Source organism: Eublepharis macularius, chromosome 3, assembly GCF_028583425.1.
Source record: "Eublepharis macularius isolate TG4126 chromosome 3, MPM_Emac_v1.0, whole genome shotgun sequence".
In the NCBI taxonomy this organism is placed as follows: domain Eukaryota; kingdom Metazoa; phylum Chordata; class Lepidosauria; order Squamata; family Eublepharidae; genus Eublepharis; species Eublepharis macularius.
In genome coordinates this window covers 58,961,144-58,981,698 of record NC_072792.1, presented here as the reverse complement: position 1 = coordinate 58,981,698, position 20,555 = coordinate 58,961,144, and the positions used below count along the sequence as shown (strand labels likewise).

General features: G+C 41.4%; 1 protein-coding gene across 2 annotated transcripts in view; it reads left to right on the top strand.

Annotated features, from left to right (window-relative positions):
- LOC129326080 (E3 SUMO-protein ligase ZBED1-like) overlaps positions 1-20,555 on the top strand; it is a 198,868-nt gene that overhangs the window by 74,317 nt on the left and 103,996 nt on the right. The window lies entirely within an intron of this gene.

The following is a 20,555-nucleotide window of genomic DNA, read 5'->3' as shown; positions in this document are numbered from 1 at the left end:
ACTGTCCTCTGAGGACCCCCCAATTTCAGAGTGATTGTACCCCAGGAAAGGCATGATCCATGGCTCTCCCTCTTTAGTCCCCACTGTCTTCTGAGGACCCCTCCCCCAGTTTCAGAGAGATTGCACCACGGGAAAGGCATGATCCATGTCTCTCCCCCTTTAGTCCTCACTGTCCTCTGAGGACCCCCCAATTTCAGAGTGATTGTACCCCAGGAAAGGCATGATCCATGGCTCTCCCCCTTTAGTCCCCACTGTCCTCTGAAGACCCCTCCCCCAGTTTCAGAGAGATTGCACCACGGGAAAGGCATGATCCATGTCTCTCCCCCTTTAGTCCTCACTGTCCTCTGAGGACCCCCCAATTTCAGAGTGATTGTACCCCAGGAAAGGCATGATCCATGGCTCTCCCTCTTTAGTCCCCACTGTCTTCTGAGGACCCCTCCCCTAGTTTCAGAGAAATTGCACCCCAGGAAAGGCATGATCCATGGCTTCTACAAATAGTAGTAGAAGAAAAAAGGGTGCTGGGTGATTGCATTAAGAGAAAGAAAGAGAAGATGTTTACAGAGAAGAAAGTTAAAGGTACAAAAGACAAATATGGGGAAAAAACATGGAAAAACCTTGTGGAGGCTTGGCAGGTAAACCACTGCATGGCCAATACTTGAAGAATGTTGAGAGTAAAGTTGACAAGAGTAACAGCTGGAAATGGCTAACACAAAAGATATTTTAAAAAGAGATAGAACTTGTATCAGCTGCACAAGAACAAGAATTAAGAACAAATTGTCTGAAAGCAAAAATTGAGAAGGCCACAAATGACAGCAAGTGTAGTTTATGTAACAAAGCAGATGAAACAGTCAACCATCTCATCAGCGGATGCAGTAAAATTGTACAAACTTACTATAAAAAAGCCATAATAAATGTATGGCATTTCATCTGTAAAATATAAGCTGAGGAAGTGTTAAAAATGAGAAAGTTAAGATTTTGTGGGACTTCAAAATCCAAACAGTTAAAACAATACTCCAGATATTACTGTGGTCAAACTGTGGTAAGGAGTTCAAATTTACTGATATGGCAATCCCAGGTGACAGTCCAATTAAAGAGAAAGAGATTAAAAATATAACAAAATATCAAGATCTAACATTTGAAAATCAGTGTTTCTGGGAGAAACATATAACGATGATTCCAGTAATGATAGGAGCACTAGGGGTGATCCTAAAAGGACTAACTAAACATCTAGGTGATATTGGTGTAGACAGGATAATAACAGACAGTTATAAACAGCCACACTGCTTGGAACATGCCACATACTCAGATAATACCTCACTGACTCCTAAATTCTTGAATAAAATCCGAGTTGGTGAGGGACAACAAATCCCAGCCCAAACATCCAGTGGACTGAGATAACATCACATAATAATGACAATAATTATGATAATATAATGATAATGATGATGCATTTTTATATCCTGTTTGTCTTCCAAAGAGCTCACAGATGTTAATGGCTTCCAAGAGTCTTGTTGGCCCAGACCTGAATAATGCAACAGCAAAACTGTACTGTGTTCTTCAAATTTACTAAGCCCCAGCTTTGTTACATTCAAATGAGAATAGACTGAATTTATTTATGTACCTTATAGTCCATCTTTCTTACTGAAAGACAAAGCAGATTATGCAGTGTAACTCAGTGCAATCAATGTAGTATTACAGCAATCTGGAACAAGGCATAAACTGTTAAATTTTATGATTATACTATGTAGAAAATGGTATTACATAAGTATAAAAACAAAGCAACAACAGTAGCAGATCAACCAGTATAAAAACAAAGCAACAACATAAAGCACAAAGCTAAACATACTGTACACATTGGTACAGTTCATAGGCCCACTCCCTTCATAAAAGCACTCTCCAGAACAATTTTGGTATATGAAAACCTTATAAAAATGTCATCCTGAACAATTGTGTTTTACATAGTTTGCAAAAAGACAGAGGCATGGAACTTTTCTTGACCACCTCGGGCAGGCCATTCCATAAGGTGGATACCTACTTCTCTATCTCGATGTCCCAATAAGATAGCGTGGTCCACTGTGTCAGAGATGTATAGAAGGATTAATGTGAAGTGATTACTCAGGAAACAATCTAATTACAGTTTTTAAAGCTTAATAAACAGTTGTGATTCTCTAGGTTGTCAATCACATGGTTCAGAAACAGTTGTTTAGAGAGGTGTTGTTGATCCTTGAACTATTGAAGTTCATGTATAATTAGCATTAATTTACATCATCATCATAATCATACATATATATATATATATACACCTTTATTGGCATCATTAATTTACAAATAATTAATTCTTGTTTCTTCTATGTATTTCGATATCATGCTTTCAAACATGATGGAATTGATTAAGTGGAGAGGGAAGAGGGCACACCACATTTACAGCTACAATCAGTGTGCTCTATATAAGCCATATTTGTCAGAATTTATGGACTACTTTCATTCATTTGTTCTTAAATTTTTCATAAACTCCTAGTGAAATTTTGATATCCCTTGCCTCTGCAGTATTGCTGCTAGTTTTTTCCTGCTTTTTTCAGCCTAAGACAATTCAAATACCTTGCTAAACATAGTTGCTATGTTGAAATGGAATGGAGGCAGGATACGAAGGAGTTGGTTGTTGTGAAGTTTACATATTGAGTTAAAGTAAGTGGCCAAATTGCTCATTACAGTTCCCCATTGTATTTAAATCTGATGCCTTCTTTGAACTTTTACATCACTCCCCCACCCGCCTTCCCATTACCCAGGAAAACCAGGGATATTTTTTCTGTATGTGTTTATTTCTTCTGTTCAGCCTGCATATTATCTAACTCCTCTGAAGCTGGTCACCTTCATTTGGCGTGATATGTTTTTTACATGCACAGTTTTTAGATTGCCCCGTAAGAGCATCTTTCAATATAGTATCACACCTTAGCTTTAAAAATGTTTTGAGAAAATGTTAATATCTGTATGAAAACTTTCCTTTTCCACATTCCTGTCTTTTCGCATAAAAGATCTAGGAAGAGGCAGAAGACAGTGCCTCAGAATGTCTCCGTGAATCATTGTTCTGACTTCACTCTTTCATGCAAAGGGCACCCTAGAAATGGAACTTTCACAAGGTGTCACAGTCAATATTTCTGTTCCCCACACTGCTGTGGAGAGAGAGAGAGAGAGACTTTAAAGGCGCTTAATGATACTTTCAGACACATCCTTTCAAATTTCATTTAATGACATCAAGAAGCCAGGTTGTATTTAAAAGAATGAAATCTGAAAAATTAATAATGTAGCTGATGGTTAATCTCAAAATGGATGAGACGTCTTTGAACATCACGTTTTTTGGCTTCTATCATGCTGAGAGTCTCACAAAATATGAACGCCCTACATTGGTCATAATTGGTGATAAGGAGTCAATAACTACTGAACTAGCCACTAGATTGCTAAACTTGCAAGATACCTGTGACACAAACTTCAACAGTGCTAAAAACTTTATTTAACCTGTCTGGTATGGTCTTAAAAGTTTATTTTCTTGCATCTGCTAGAATATCAACCCTTTAAAGCATGTAAAATAAGTTTACATCTTTAACTGCTAATATTTTAATTTTTCTTAAAGTTATACAATTTTGTTTCAGATAGCAGTTGTTTTTTATATAAGCTCTAATTGCCCTACCAGATTGATTTTGTCAGGCTACCTGCTTCTTTCTATCCTTGCTACCTCTATCTAAGTGCATACTTTGTTCTGCTTCAAGCCCATATTTTGAGCATGATTTGGTCAGGCCTTTGGCTTTTATATATCCAGAAATTGTGCTTTTCTTAGCTGCACTTTGAAGCATTGTTCTAGTTAGTAGGGGGTATGGCTTCATGATTGCCACAAGGACCAGCCAGTCAGTTCTGCCAAGCTAGCTTCTTCTGGAAATAAGAGCTGAGTTCTCCTTGGCTCAGTTGAGTTGGAAGTTTGTACATCTGTCCAATAAAAAGGGGTGGTTACAGATCCATCGCAGGCTCATCACTCAGTCTGTGGCTGCACCCACCATTGTTTCAGCCAATCCACCTAAGAGAGTTCATTTGAAGTGTAATCAAAATCAAAAAGAGTCCAGTAGCACCTTTAAGACTAACCAATTTTATTTTAGCATAAGCTTTCGAGAATCAAGTTCTCTTCTTCAGATGCCTGATGATTTTTGATTTTGCTACCACAGACTAACACGGCTAACTTCTCTGCATTTGAAGTGTATGCATGTATATGTGGTTTTACTATTATTGGTAGGGGATAAAAATAAGAGTAGCTGATACTCTAAATTTGAATATCTAGGTAACGGTTGTAGAGGATCGTTTTATTTTAACCCTTTTTCTGTCTGTGTCAATACGCTTTTTCCTCTCAGAACTGAGGACCTGTGTGTTTCTTTGTTTTTGGTAACAATTTTGAATACACGCTAATAAAGATGTGCCTCTTCAAAGACTGTGCTGTGTTTAATTGTGGGGATGGATCATGAGACTCGTTTATTGGATTGTGAACTAACCAGAGGGTCACACCCACAACCTTGTCTTTTTTTTTTCTTCTCCAGCACTTCAAATTGGTAAGGTGTGTGGTAAAACTTTATCTCACAAATCAGCTGAAAAAATGTTAATGAAGAAGAAAGACTGGTCAGGGGCTAGGATGAGGGACCATTGCCAGGCTTCTCAAATGTTAACATTGTTGTATGTTACATATTTGTTTTATGAGGTGTGAAATATTTCTTACACACACAGGCACAGTTAGAGGAACAGAACTGGTTTGTTCAATAATATTTCCAATTCCAATATCTGGTTGTTAGAGGTTACCTACTTAGCTTTTTCACAGTTAATAATTCTTAAAATTATCCTTCTGAATTCTGTTGCAAGACCCAACTAAAGGAAAAGTTGGTGAGGCAGGGGGACTTTGAATGGAAAAAGCAAGTGGGGGAATTCTCCCCCCCCCCACTTGCTCTTTCAATCAGACTTGCAACCTTCTGCAAGTTTTTTTTTTAATTTAAAAACAAATTAATTACCTGAGCTTTGTTACACACATTTGTGTGCAATGTTTCCTGTCCAAATGCTGAAGTCAGTGCTGGAAATGAGTTGTATTAAAATCAACTGATTTTATGTTGCATTTAAATGCATTTAGTATCCCATGCCATCTTTACATCATGTTCCTCTAATGCAGAGTGAGTTTTGCAAAATGTGGTTACTGCTCCTTAGTGATTCTCCTGCTTAATAAGAAAAACCCAGGGCTTGATATTAGTGTGATGTTGGTAGGCTAGGAGGATCTTTCTTGTCTGATCTTTTGTGCACCCAGTGTTTTGCTTAAGCTAAGCTTTCAGTTGCGTGACATACAACTGGAGCATGCCAGAGATCCAGGTGGAATCCACACGGACCTGCATAGCGCTAAACTGTCGGAATGCCACGAGAGTGGCATTGTGGCGCAATGACATCATAAATCGCACTAGGAAGATGCGGACATCCTGACATTTAGCACTATGCTGGTACGTATGGATTCAGCCCCATAGCCTTTGTAGCAAGCTTGCACATAGAGTGAGATTTGTATCAGGTGTGTGGCATTTCTAAGATTGCACAAGCAAATTCTTCTTGCCTGATAGGCTATCATTTAAATCAGGTCTAACTATTTACAAGTAATTTTCTAAGCCAATTACTTCTTGAGTAATCTGTTACGAGCATTTTCATTACACCTTTTTAGTTGAAGTGGAGCATTTAAAGTAGGCAGCAATGCTAAGGTGGCATAGGTTGTATTGGCATTTAAACTCAAACTTTGCAACTGTTTTGTACTCAACTGAAAAAAAATGAGGGGATAGTGGTATTATGAGGAGTCTGTAAACATTGTGATCTGTAAAGGTATCTTGTGTAAATTAAGATCACAACGAAAGTTGTTGGTCCATGAAAAAGACCCATAGGAGAAATATGTGTTTGGGAACAAGTATGCTTTTTAAAATTTTAAGCTTGATCTCTTAATGCATTATGCCACACCTTAATCTCCTTGCTAGTACAGCATTTGATATGAAATTTGTTAGCATTTATGTTTACAAATACCATTTCTGAAAATATAAATTATCCCATTCTAATTCAATAATTCTTTAGTCAGTGTTTGTGCAACAAGAACTACTTTAATTTCCTTTCCTGCTCCTTCCCAAAACACCGATTTTCCACATTTAGAAAGTAACTTTTGATGTAGAAAGAGATGGAGGCTGCTGTTAGAGATTGTGCAGTTCCTAAACCAGTACTTTATCATCCTTGAAGCTGCAGTCACTGGTTATTTGGGAACGGATAGGGGAGAGGTTACAGAGACTTTACCTATGATTGCTAGCTATATTGATTTTTTTTATTTCCTTTTTGCTGGTAAAAAGACTGTACATTTCACTTTAAAATACTAAATAGGGATCAGTGGGAACTATCTAGTTATTTATTTTTTACAAGCAAAACTAAATGTATCTAGAATTAGGCTCATCTTCAAAGAGTGTGCTACATACTCTCAACATCTATTATAAATATTTTTTTTAAAAAAAAATCTGGTTTGGGCTTTAAATAGCTGTTTCTTGCAAAGGGCAAAGGCAGGAGCAGAATTGTTTGCTAAGGAAAGGCAGTTGCAGTTGTTTCCAAAATGTGGGAAGAGAATACTTGCGACTGCTTACGGTCTCCTTCACAACTCACAGAACTGTCAGGAGGTTTGCAGTCATTCTGGTTCATCTCATTCTGGAAAGGTTACTTTGAAACAGAAATCTTGGCTGCTCTTGAAAGTCAGCAGTAAAAATATATAGGGTAGAAGGATTTCATGAGGAAGAAAGCCTTCTAAAGGCAGAAAATTATCTCTTTATTTCAGCCGAGCTGCAGATTTTAAAAATTGTAGGTGGTTTATTAGATATTTTAAATCATTCTCTAGAAAGCATTCTCCCCTGCTAGTTCCATTATAACCCTCGGCAGCCATTAGAATTAGGCCCATCAGTAAAAAATATCCAGGAAAAATACTGTATAGATCTAGGTAACATCCAGTGAATAGGAGTGCCATTCATACAGTGGTTTGTTTTATTAGTTTTCAACTGCTCTTGGATTTTTTTCTTCTTTAATTCTGCCATTCATAAAAATATATTCCTTGAACTGGAATGGAAGACCGAGCAAGAGAAGAATGGTAAAGCTACTATATAGTTCTAGAAACCTGGATTCTAAAATTGCAGTTAGATGCAATAGATTGTATATGCAGAGTTTCTTTTATATAATCCCTTTGCCTGTGCACTTACAAATGTAAAGTGTCAGTATGAAAAATACACATTGAGGTTCTCTTAGATTGTGAGGGTTAGCTGTGACTAGGGTAGGAAAAATTAGGGAAAGATCAGTATTTTTCAGACTGGCATAAAATCAGCATTCCCTATATTCAAGTCCTCCCATACCAGTTTGATATTCAGAACTGGGTTTTTTCCAAAATACCAAAATTAACCTGTGGGGGAATCCGTCTGGGGAGAGAGGGCACTGGAGTGGCTACTTTTGAAGCTTATGACACCAAAATTTTACCAGAGTGAGGGCTGCCTGCCCACTAAAGACCCCTAAGTTTCAAGGGGTCCAATTCTACAGGACCATGAAGAAGACCCTAGCTACTCCCCATTTTTTTCTATGTGGGAGGGAATCTGACACTTTCTCTAGGACAAAGAAGCTTTAGCCAAACACAAGAGCAACCAAAAAAAACCAGCAAAGCCCAACAGAATCAATGTCAAATCACAAAATCCCAGCAGAACCAACTTGACAGTAGACAGCAGAAGGCAAGCACTCCAAAACAATATAGCCATGAAGCTGTAGCTGGTTGCAGTAGCTTGGGTCCCCCCCCCCTCTTTTTTCAGCTTTCCTGGGCAAAAGGAGGAACAAGAGAGGACAGTGACTCTTAGAGGTGAATGGCATCCAACATTAGGGGGAGCTCAACTGTCTGTCCAGTCATGGTGATTCTTTCATGTTGTCTATGAGAGAATCATCATGATTGGGCAGACAGTTAAGCTCTCCTTAATGTGTGAAGCCATTCACCTCTGAGAGCCAAAACAGATGAGACGCCTGATGCATGGAGAACATGCATCAGTTTCCCACAAGTTTCCATGGGAAGTGTAGTGAGAAAGAACCTCTTCCAAGGAGAAGGAGAGAATCCCTCTTTTCCCTGGCAGAGGTCTCTTCCTGCTGCTTGCTCCCCTAAAAGCACTCTGCAGCCAGAGGGAGCCAAGCATGCTGGTGGCAGCAAGAGGGAGCCTGGCAGCAGCAACGAGACAGAGCTGGTAGCGGCGATTGGCTCCTTGTCCCTCTTGCCATTGCCATTGTGATCGGCTCCCTCTGACTGCTGCCGGCACACTCAGCTCCCTCTCGCCACAGCCAGCGCACTCCCCTTGCTCCCCTAAATACACTTAGCAGCCAGAGGGAGCTGAGCGCACTGGCAGCAGCAAGAGGGACAAGGAGCTGACCACTGCTACCTGCTCCCTCTGACCACCGCCAGCGCAATCAACTCCCTCTCACTGCCACCAGCATGCTCAGATCCCTCTGGCTGCTGAGTGCATTTAGGGGAGCAAGGGGAGTGGGCTGGCAGTGGCAAGAGGGAGCCGAGTGGACTAGGCGAGACACCTAGAGAAAGAACATCTGCCAGGGAGAAGAGAGATTCTCCTCCTCTTCTCCGTGGCAGAGGTTCTTTCTCACTACACTTCCCGTGGAACCTTGCTGGAAACATGCGTGTCTTTCACATGTGAGGTGTCTTGTTTGATTTTGCTCTGAGAGTTGCCTCTGTCCCTGTCCCTTTTTTTGCTCAGGAAACCTCCAGAAGCAAGGGGGGGGGAACCTGGGTGCAATCTTTAAAGTACCAGTCTTGGGTTATCAGAATATTTGGGGGATTATTTGACACCAGCAATACCTGTCTATCAGAGAATTCTGATATCAAGTCAGGATTCCTGATTATACTTGAAAAATATCTAGGTATATTTTTATACTGGTTATACCTGATCACAAATTCTTACCTATTGTGCATACCCATACAAGCCATATGATTCTGCTGTTTATTGAGTAGAACTGCCCTCATTAAGGATCAACAGTTATTTCCCATGTCACTGAAAAACAATATAAATCTGTCTCTTTCCAATTTATTTATCAATTACCTGAATTATTTGTCAATCCCAGGGAGCTACATAATTTAAACTAGATATCTCAAAATTCCCATAACAGCTAGGATTCTCACCACTAACCAGTACATTAATAAAGAGTACAAATACATTGACTCAATTTGTTTCCATACTGGTGTCTGAAGAAGTATTGTAATATTAGTATTGAAGACATGCTGCCTCTGTCTTTAAGCAGAAGCTGGTTGGCCATCTGTCAGGAAGGCTTTAGTTGCACTGAACAAGAGATTGAACTGTAATTCTCTTCAAGATATCTTCCAACCTTAACACTCCATGACTGACTTCTCTGTCTCTATCCCACCCACATCAGAGGGTGTTTTGTTGTGGGGATAATGATAACATACTTTGTAAACCGCTCTGAGTGTGTGTTAAGTCATCCTGAAGGGTGGTATATAAATCAAATGTTGTTGTTGTTGTTGTTATTGTTGTTATTATCTTTCTACAACTGGATTATTTAACTTTAGTACCCAGTGACAGCTGTGAGTCTTAAGATTAATTCTTTAGCAGAATCATGTATGTGCCAGACACATTTTCTTGCAATAAAAGCCAAAATCTGAGATTTTTAAAATGTTGCCCTAGGTTGCCTCTAGATTAGTTATTTCGTTTCATTATTTTTGTTTGTTCCTTCAGAAAGCTGAATTCCTGGGCACTGTGGTCTAATTCTAAACAAATTGAACAACTTTAATTAACAATAGAAAACCTAACCGAGCCTCTTTTTTGGAAGAGTCTCCAAGGGTGAAAACGTGTAACCATACCTTAACAGCAGTTCAGTGCACATTGTTTTACTTTGGTGTAGTGTTGCCAATCTCCAGGGTTTGATCCAGAGGTCTCCAAGAATTATAACTGATCTCCAGGCTACAGTGATCAGTTCTTCTGGAGAGAATTGCTGCTTTGGATGGTGGGCTCTATGCCATTATACCCCACTGAGGTCCCTCTCCTCCCGAAATGTGCCTTCCCCAGGTTCCACCCCCAAATCTTCCAACCTGGAGTTTGCAACCCTGCTTTGGTAGGAAGGTTGGGATGAAATGGGCGCATCTTCCATTTATCTCCCATTAATCTCCTTGATTATAATCTCCCACCTACCTTCCCTGAACATTTTGTATTTATTAAGGGTACAAAATCAACATTACAAGAACTCAAAAACAGCCTAGCAAGAACACTCCTAATTTCATCTTAAAGATAAAGCAAGTATTTTCTGCTGTTTATAATGCTTCCCTGATTAAAAGATGTCCCAAGTCTGATTTGATGGGTTAATTTTTGATCTGCTGCTTACCATTTCATTCTATTACATTGCACTGAGAAAAAGTGTGTATGCTGCCCTACATGAGGCAGTTTACAAGTAAAAAAAACTACAATAAAACCATAAAAATAGCAACATAAGGAATAAGGAGTGGACTAATGAAACAAATCATAAAGATATATAAAAGGATAAGATCCATCTCACTCACAAAAGAGGAAAATGGCTCACTGAGCCATACTGTATATTATCAGATTTGACATGGCATGCTTTCCTAAATAAGTAAGTAAGAATGTTTCACCAGCAATTCTATAATAGCAAAATGCATTCTTTGCTTTAAAAAAATCAGTTAATGTGACTTGTAAGAAAATTTGAATTATAGTCGCTAGAAATTTATCTTTAAAACTGAGCAATATATTGAACACTCATTTTCATGAGCAACAGCAGAGGTACAGATTTTGTGGCAGTGAACTTTGAGTTTGCAGCTGAGTGTATACTTGACAGGGAGCAATAGCAATGAGTACAGTAGCGTCTTTAAGACTAACCAACTTTATTGTAGCATAAGCTTTTGAGAGCCACAGCTCTCTCATCAGATGCTGTGGCTCTCGAAAGCTTATGCTACAATAAAGTTTGTTAGTCTTAAAGGTGCTACTGGACTCTTTACTATTTTACTACTACAGACTAACACTGCTAACTCCTCTGGATCAAAGAGCAATGGTACTAACGGCGTCCAAAGAGTACCAATACAACAATCCAGACCTTTAGCCAACAAAATAACCCCCTGTATCCCTAAACCATGAATAGATACCAAAAGGTCTGTTAATAAGCTCGTTCTTCCAGCCTCTTTGAAATTCTATTAGGGTTGAAACCCTTCTCAAATCCTCTAGAAAAGGCCGGGGTAGCCACTGAAAGTCTGTGACTGGGCGACAGTAGATCATTCTTTCACGGAGAGGAACAGCTAAAAGTTGTTGCTGAGCCAAGTGAAGATGCCGGGTGAGCTCACACCTTTATAAAACAGAGTAATTTCAGAGATCTTTTTGGCAGCTTGAGCATAGCTGGGAGGGTATAAGGGTTAAGTATACGTAACTTGTTGCTGAAATCAGCCACTGTACCAGAAGACTGCAAAGTAGCAAACATTGCACCAATTTTTTGAAAAGGATTCCAGGGGGGACCCATGATATTACAGGTCAGTTTGGCTAATGTCTGTCCCAAGCAATTTAGTGGAAATTGTAATCAACAATAGAATTATTAAGCACAGAGAGGAAGGAAGCCTTATGAGGGAAAATCAGCAGCGTTTCTGCAGAGGGAACTTCTGCCTCACCACCTTTTTGGTGTTGTTTGAGAGAGTGAACAAAGGTAATGGCAACTCAGTAGACATTATATACTTAAGACTTTTGACGAGATACCTCACCAAGAACTCCTGAATAAGCTTAGCACTCTTGAGACAAGAGGACAAGTTCCCTTATGGATTAAAAATTGATTAAACAACAGGAAGCAGAAAACAGGCTTCAAGCTGGGCTGAGAGGAACAGTAGATACAAGCCATTCACCTGTAAGTGGTTCCATTTTACTTCTTTATCGGCCATCAAATTGGCTGTCTGGAAAAGTAGTAAATGTTGATGGAGCTCATTAAGAATGGTGGTATTGTTTTTATCTGTTTCATTTCATGTTACTTACCAATAGAGTAGCACTTGGAGTGAAGTTAACCTGTAAATCTCAAAGGCATTGAAACGTTCTTAACAAAGTAGCCTATAAAACAGAAATCTGTAATGTAGTGACACTGAGCAGAATAGGATACCAAAGCAGCTGGCAAGAGTGACAACATGTGCCATGCCAGAACTGCTGGAAGGGCACTGATCAGAAATCTGAGCTGTATTTCTTAGAATTTGCCATCTTCTCAAAACGTGTCATTGCAGAACAAATATCCTTTCTCGAAATGTCATAATGCCTCCAGCACATATTCCTAGTGGCTATAAAGGACAACTTCGTTGATTTCATGTTAGAAATGACTTAATATTGAGAAACAGGAGAATTGAAAATGAACTTGCTACAAAAATATACTCTGAAAAATTACTCTCAGCAAAAGTCCATTAAAACATTGCATTAACCTCACCAATGTCATGGAGGAATGTATTTCTCTACTAGAGATTTCTACTGCGTATGAAAAAAAAGTATTATATGTGGATGGGTAGCTTGTGAACAAAAGGGAAGTGAAGGTCATGGAAAATAGCCAAGATATAAACATATCGGAGAAAGGTGAAGTAAAAGTAAAGGAGCCAAGCTTTAAGGAGTCTGTTCATACATCTGTGCACATTCTTTTGCAACTACATTCATTTACAGGCTCAATGTAGTGTTGTAGTTGTAGCATTAAACTAGGATGACCTCAGATTAAATTGTTGCTCAGCCATTTTATTTATTTATTTATTTATTTATTTATTTATTTATTTATTCATTCATTCATTCATTTATTTATTTATAGTCCACCTTTCTCGCTGAGACTCAAGGTGGATTACATAGTGTGAGATTAGTACAATCAGTATCAAGGACATTTCCATACAGTGTCAAGGATATTTCCATAAACAATGCCATAGGGTAAATAAATACACGTTTACAAAGACACAGCATTAGCAAGGATCCAATACAGAGCTGAAGAAATGCTGAAACAGAACATAATTCTAGGACTGACATTAGACAACATGAAGCACAGGTAGTATATAGGAGTACATATTTAAAACAACAGATAATATGTAAGGCAACATAATGGTGAATGTTATGGCCCCCAAGTCATTAGTGAAGCATCTGAGTCCCCTTCCCTACAATACAGACCTCCTATCTGAGTAAAAAGCCTTTTTGAATAATTTGGTTTTGCATCATTTTTGGAAAGCCGGGAGAGTGGGTCTCCTGACCTCCTTAGGCAGGCCATTCCACAGGGTAGGGGCCACTATAGAGAAAGCCCATGCGTGGCCTGCTGTTGATTTCACCCATGTGCAGGCTGGCACCTGCAAGAGACCCTGTTCAGATGAGCGAAGCTGCCGTGGAGGGACATATGGAAGGAGTAGGTCCCATAGGTATGTCAGGCCAAGGCCATGAAAAGCTTTGTATGTAATAACCAGTATCTTGAATGGAGCACAGGAACTGATAGGTAGCCAATTGAGTGACTGTAGGATGGGAGTGATGTTCATGTTCCTGCTTGCTCCTGCTAACAGTCAAGTCACAACATTTTGCACCAATTGGAACCTCCTAGTTAACTTAGATGGGAGACTGATGTATAATGTGTTACAATAGTCCAGTTTTGATGTTACCATAGCATGGATCCAGGTGGCCAGGTTGCCCATGTCGAGGTAAGAAGCCGTCTTCCAGGCTAGAGTGACATTGTAGAAAGCATTTTTGCAACTGCCTTAACTTGTTTTTCTAGTAGTAGCACTGGATCCAGCATAACTCCTGGAGTCTACAAGGGTCAGACAAACTCCATCAAAAGTGGGGAGTACAATGTCCTTCAAGATCTCTGCCTTCTCAACAAACATCACTTCAGTGTTGTCTGGGTTCAATTTCAATTTATTCTTTTTTAGCCATTTCATCATGCCTGTCAATCTAAGATTTCTACTACGTCGTGCGGGGACCAGGATAGCGAGTTATAGAGTTGGGTGTCATCTACATATTGATGACATCCAACTCCATAGCTGCAAATGAGTTCTCCTAAAAGTTTTACGTAGAGGTTGAATAACATGGGAGATAAGATTGTGCCCTGTGGAACCCCACAATATAGTTCCCAGTCTGGAGATGTCTGATCTGTGACAGCAACCCTTTGAGTCCATTCTGTGAAAAATGATTTAAACTAGTCCAGAGTGTCAGGGCTTGTCGCTGCCGCCGCTGGGCAGGGCGCCAGCTGGGCCAGCCCTGACATCAGAGGGGCACCAGGGATGCTGCAGGACCCTGCTCTGTGGAAGGAGGGGCAGTATACATCACCCTGGCTCCCTCTCAATCCACTCGCTGGCCTGCTCAACCTGGCCTGCTTACCCCCTGCGTCCTCCATCATCTCCTCCTCCCAGAACTCTCCTCCATGCCCCCATTCTTGCACTACTCTGCTCTCACTCCACACCATCACTCCTTACTCACACCCACCACCTCAGAGCTCTTCCTAGCCACCTTATATAGGGTTTCCTTTCCCCACCCAGCCCTCCTTCTAGGCTTGTTCCCTCTCCTGACTTGGCCCAGCTGTGCCTTCCCTCAGGTGTTTCCCTCCTACCACTAATCCCTTCTTGGCTTCTTTGCCTTGCTGGCAGAGTGGGGTTGAATGCGAGCCATCCCCAGCTGAGGTCTCCTTGGCCTTGCTCACGAGGAACTGCCCCAGCCGGCTTCTGTGCTGCTGAGCATGCCTGGCCTTGCTCGCGAGGAGCTGCCCCGGCCAGCTTCTGGGCTGCCTGCTCATTGATGCTGGGTGGGGCTCCCCATCTCCTCCCCCAGAATGCCTGTGGCAGCTCCACCTGGAGGGGCTTGGCTCCTAGCAACTCCTGAGCCAGGCTGCTGTCCTCTAGCCAGGGTGTGGCTCTGGGCTGTAGTGGCTGCTTCTCCTCCTTGGCTGGTAAGGGCTCTGTTTGGGCTGCTGCTGGGTCCCTATTCCCCCTGCCTTGGCCCTTTTCCTCTGGCCTGCTTAGCCCCCTCTCTTCCCCCTGGAGGGTGGGACTGGCTGGTCTCCCCCTGCTCCCTCCAGCCCTCTGAGGCTTTGGCCTTTTGCCTCTTCCCACTGGAGTGGGCAGGTTCTGGACCTGGTTGCTGGCTGGGGTGGTAGGGCCACTGCCTCCCGGTTGCCTCCCACTGCTCCCTCCTGGCAAGTCTGGGGGCTGGGAGTCAGACCCCGGACACAGGGCACATCCTTTGATGTCCATTTCTGTTTCTAAATGTCTCAACAGGATGACATGGTCTACTGTGTCAAAGGCTGCAGATAGATCCAGGAGAAGGCTTTTGTCTATATTCAGACAGAGATCATCCACTAACACTCCTAGTGCTGTCTCTGTCCCATGTCCTGGTCTGAATCCAGACTAGAAAGGGTCTAGAGCACTAGAGTTTTCCAAGAAGATCTGGAGTTGGTCAGCTACTGCTCTCTCAATCACTTTGCCCAGAAAGGGAAGATTAGAGACTGGACAATAATTGGCCACATCAGTTTTGTCTAGGGATGTTTTTTTTAATTAGCAGACGGATAACTGCCTGTTTGAGTGGCTGGGGAAAGGTGCCTTGCATTAGCAACTGATTTGCAATATCTCAGTGGTTCACTTTACTTGATTTTAACAGCCAAGATGGGCAAGGATCAAGCACACAAGTAGTGGCTTTCATAGATATCAGGATCCTGTTAAGGTCTGTCATTGTAATTGGTTCAAAGCAGTACAAATGTAGGCCAGATGGTGTATTAAGCATTTCTTCTATCTCATTTTCATTGCAGCTAGCATCTAGATCAGAGCATATTTGTGCTATTTCATCAGTGAAAAACTTAGCAAACGCCTCACAGCGAATTGTCTGTTCTTGGGACTGTAAGGTTCAAATTTAGGGGTTAGAAGGTGTTTGGATATTCTGAACAATTGGAATGGTCTTGAACTAGTTTCTGCAATGGTTCTTTTGCTACTTTCATTTCCGCTTCATAGATCCTCCAGTGTGTTCTGTAGCAAGCTCTATCAGCTTCCTTGCACATTTTTTGCCAGCGTCTTTCTAGATGTCTTCCAACCCTCTTCAGGTCAGCCAGCTCCGTGATAAACCATGTTGCTGGCTTCCATCCCAAGGGCTGGAGGGGTTGACAAGGAGCAATTATTTCAATAGCTTCAAGGAGCTTTATGTTCCATGCTCCTACAGCAGCTTCTGTGGAGTATGTGTCTGGAATTCTAAAATCCCCCAAGGCATTTTGGAATCTGGAAGGGTCTATGAGCCTTCTGGGTGAATCATTTTAACTGGACCTCCCATTTTTAAGGGGTGTTGGGGCTTTATTCACTTTTGCCTTCAGCAGATGATGGCCTGACCATGGTTCAGGTTGAATCTCCAATGTTGAAACAAGGTTTTCCCTCAAAGGCTCAGGGAAAAATATTAATCCTAGTGTGTGGCTTCTTTCATGTGTAGGGCCTGACACTATTTAAGAGAAGCCTAAGATTGCCAGGGAAGCTATAAATTCCTGAGCTGGGCCTGACTTTGAACACTCGGCATGGTCTGAAGTCTCCCAGGACAATAAGTCTAGGTGACTCAAACATCATGTCTGCTAGTAGCTCTGCCAGCTCGGAAAGGGTGCTTATGGGGGAGCCGGGTGGTCTGTAAACAAGCAGGAAAACCAGTCTATCTTTAATTTCCAGAGAGACAGGAACATGCAGTCAATACCAGCTATAGCTTGTACTGGAGATCTGTGGAAGTTGACTAGTACCTTTCTCTCAGCATAACCTATCTTCACAGACTTTCTGAGGCTAAAATAAGACAAGAGAGAACCAATATCACTACCCCAAGCTCTCTGTAGGAAAAGTAAGACTGTGAGTAGCCCTCTCCATAGATATCAATATGGTAGCCTCTTGTTGTAGCTGAAAGTTTCATTGGTTAGTAGATCATTACATATGTGTGTCTTGTCCATACACAAATTACTTTTTTCTGTCATTGCCAACAATGGAATACACCAAGATATTTCCAAGACTTTAGTATGCTGCCGTTTGTTTTGTGGCTTGCATGGAGGACTGTGGAGCCCTGTTTCCCAGATGGTGCCTTTATCTGTAAATGCTCCAAGACTTTACAAATCTGCTTTAGGGTCAAGGCAGTGGTCTTTTCTAAAAAACAACTCCTGTGTTTTCTTCCCCATTATCCCACCAAGGCATGAGAAGAATGTGTGTATGAAGGAGGGAAGGATAAAATAGTGGATTGACATACAGAAGAGTAGCAGATGCAGTGACTGGGTCTTGTTTTGGTGCCATGGACCATTTAAAGGTGTAGATGAAGGCCTTGCAGATCCCCTTTCCAAGCCACCCTGTAATGAGGAGGTTACAAAAAGCATCGCCAGTATCAGGTCTCTTCCCAGAAAAATGCTCTGTAGCACTGACTTGTATCCTATGGGATCTGTAAGCAGTGGTGCTCATGCAGAAGGATTTTCTCCTAACTAGAGGTGGGCACTGACTGGGGAAAAAACACAGACCCTGGGTCCTTGGTCCATTGATTTTCATGGACCACGGACCACTGATGGATCCGTCCTGGTTTGTGGACTGGTTTGTTGATCCATGGTCTGTTACTTCTGGGGGCCATGGTACTGCCCCCTTCACATTCACAGATGCCAAACTCACAGCGAGTCTTCAGCAGGCTCTCCTCCTGCCACCCTCCAAGTTTGGCCAAGATTGCAGTTTGGACATCTGAGTTACAGACCTCAAAAGCAGCCACCCTAGGAAACTTTCAGTACATAGAATAGGAGCTACAACTTACATTGGCTTGCAGCACCAAAAAGTTGTAATGAAAATGTGGGATGGAGTTGGAGAATCTTCCTCTGAGAACGGAATGATGGCCCCCAGAGTGGAATGACAGTCCCTGGGCGCAGAAAACCTACTTTGGGCTGGAATGGCCAGGGAGAAAAGTACTCTTTTAGGGGACAGTCATGAAGATGATTTTGGGGAGACAGCAAGAATATTCTTTTAAAGGACACGAAGACAGAGACAGTCTATGAGAGGAGGTTAAATCTGGGGGGAGGGAGTGGATTTGTTTGGGGAGACAGGAATATCCCTGTACAGAACAGGACAGAGGTGATCCTGGGGGGAAGGAGAGTCTCCTTGAGGGAATAAAAATCTTCCCATCAGGCTGAAGAGTGAGCCCTCAAGGAGCCCAGTGAGCTTGCACTCAGAGCCTGACTGCAGCTCTGAGACTGGGTTGGGGGCACAGCCCTGGGCTATACCACCATCCCTCAAGCAAATAAGAATTGAAAGGAAAAAAGGAGAAACAAGAGTGAACCCTCAGCTAAGGAAACCCAATAAGCTTGCTCTCACCCAGAGCTTTGCTGCAGCACAAGCCCCAAGCCTCCCTCTTGCAACGTGCAATGCAAAAAAACCATCCTGCAGCAAGCAGTTCCTCGCTTGGTAACTGCGGGCTGGAAAATAAAACCACAGACATGCTGTGTCTTATACTAAACATTCACATAGAGAATAATGGGAGCTCTCTGGTTGGCAACCAGAGCTTCCTATCAAGGTTTTCAGGGCTAAGATTGGTGTGTTTTGAAGGCAGCATAAGGTCTGCAGTCAGCTCCTACATTGCCTAGATCCAGAGGAGTTAGCCGTGTTAGTCTGTAGCAGCAAAATCAAAAAGAGTCCAGTAGCACCTTTAAGCCTAACCAACTTTATTGTAGCATAAGCTTTCGAGAATCACAGTTCTCTTCGTCAGATGCATGGAGGGCAAGACCTTCTTGCCCTCCATGCATCTGACGAAGAGAACAATATCCCTTCATCATTGGGAACAGAAGGTAAGATGCAAACCATTGTCTTGAGTGAGTATTTGGCATTTCTGCTCAGGATCCTTCTCAATAGGGAGTTGCTATGTATTGACTGCAAAAATCATAGCCATGGTGGGATGAAAATACCTGAGAGAGTCTGCATCTTGTGTGCCTTCCTACTCACAGTGGCTGTCAATGTTAATTGTGTCGCTCTTATGAATCATGTTGCCTAGGTAAGAATGGGAAAAAAGCATATCAATAGGAAAGAAAGAAGTACAGGTGCATTTGTTGCTGCGTGTGTTAATGTCAGAAAAAAGCCTGACTCTGAATGGAATTGATTTCAGAACAGAGGATAATTTAGCAGCATGTATTACTACAGTTTCCATTTTTAGATACCATTTTCTGTTCTTCTTAGTTTTTTTCTTTAGAGAGTTTTAGACCCACATAGCAAAGCACAGGACAGATTTGATTTAAAAATCCCTTTTGCTAGTGAAGTTGGAGCATAAGCAGTTGCTGTTATTAATAATAATGGGGACATAAATTATTTGAAGATTAATAGGTGGATAAACTGAACCTATTCAGCATAAAGTTTGCCTAAGTGCTTACACTGTAACTAGGGATAAATTGGAGGTATTGAATTGTTTGTATTCTGTTTCTCTCTTTTGCTTTCTTTACACAGAATAATTGGCTGATTCCACACACGTTGGATAATGCACTTCCAATCCTCTTTATAGATCATTTGGAACGGATTTTTTCATGTGCGGAACAAAAAATCCACCTCAAACGATTAATAAAGTGCATTGATAGTACATTATCCAACATGTGCGGAATCAGCCACTGACGCATTCAGAAAGTGTTTTCTCCTCATAGTGATAGAAGTATAAGCCATTCTGCCTATTTTATTATATGTGCAATAGCCATTAGACTTGATCACAGCTCTTAAGCATATTTGCTCAGAAGCAGGTCCTGCTGAAGTCACAGCTGTGATTCGACCATTTATTTATACCCCACCTTTACATCATTCTCCTCTCTGCCATTTTATCCCCACAACAATTCTGTGAGGTAGATTAGGCTGAGTATGTGTGACTGGCCCGAAGTCACCCAGCAATCTTCCATGGCAAAATGGGGATCTCCCAGATTCTAATCCAGTACTCTAACCACCACACCACACCGGCTCTCTACAGTGTCCTAGTTTTGTTTATTTCAATGGGGAGAGCTGTTCCCACCATTTCAGTCCCCCCACCTCAATTCCAAGGCTAGAATAAGCAGTCCTATTTCTTAATTGCTCAGATACTCTTTCAAAGGATCTCAGATTGGCTTGAGTGGTGTTTTCACATATGTTTATCCTCAAAACAAGCATGAGAGTAGAATAGGCTGGAAGACACTGACTATCCTAAAGCCATCCCAATACACTTTATAACTTAACAGAATTTGAATCAAATATCCCTTGGCTGCTGTTCCATAAAATAAGAGATCTATTTATTTTATTCATTTATACCCTACCTTTCTCCCCAATTGGGGACACAAAACAGCTTACATTGTTCTTCTTTCCTCCATTTTATCCTCCCTGTGAGGTAGATAGGCAGTTAAGATTTTCTGAAAGAATATTATGTGCTAGATTCCACAAATGCTTACCCACAGCAAGAATTTCTGGTCTGAATATATCTTGCTCTACTGTACCACAATGTTGTTGATTTATGATTAAATAAGAACTTCAT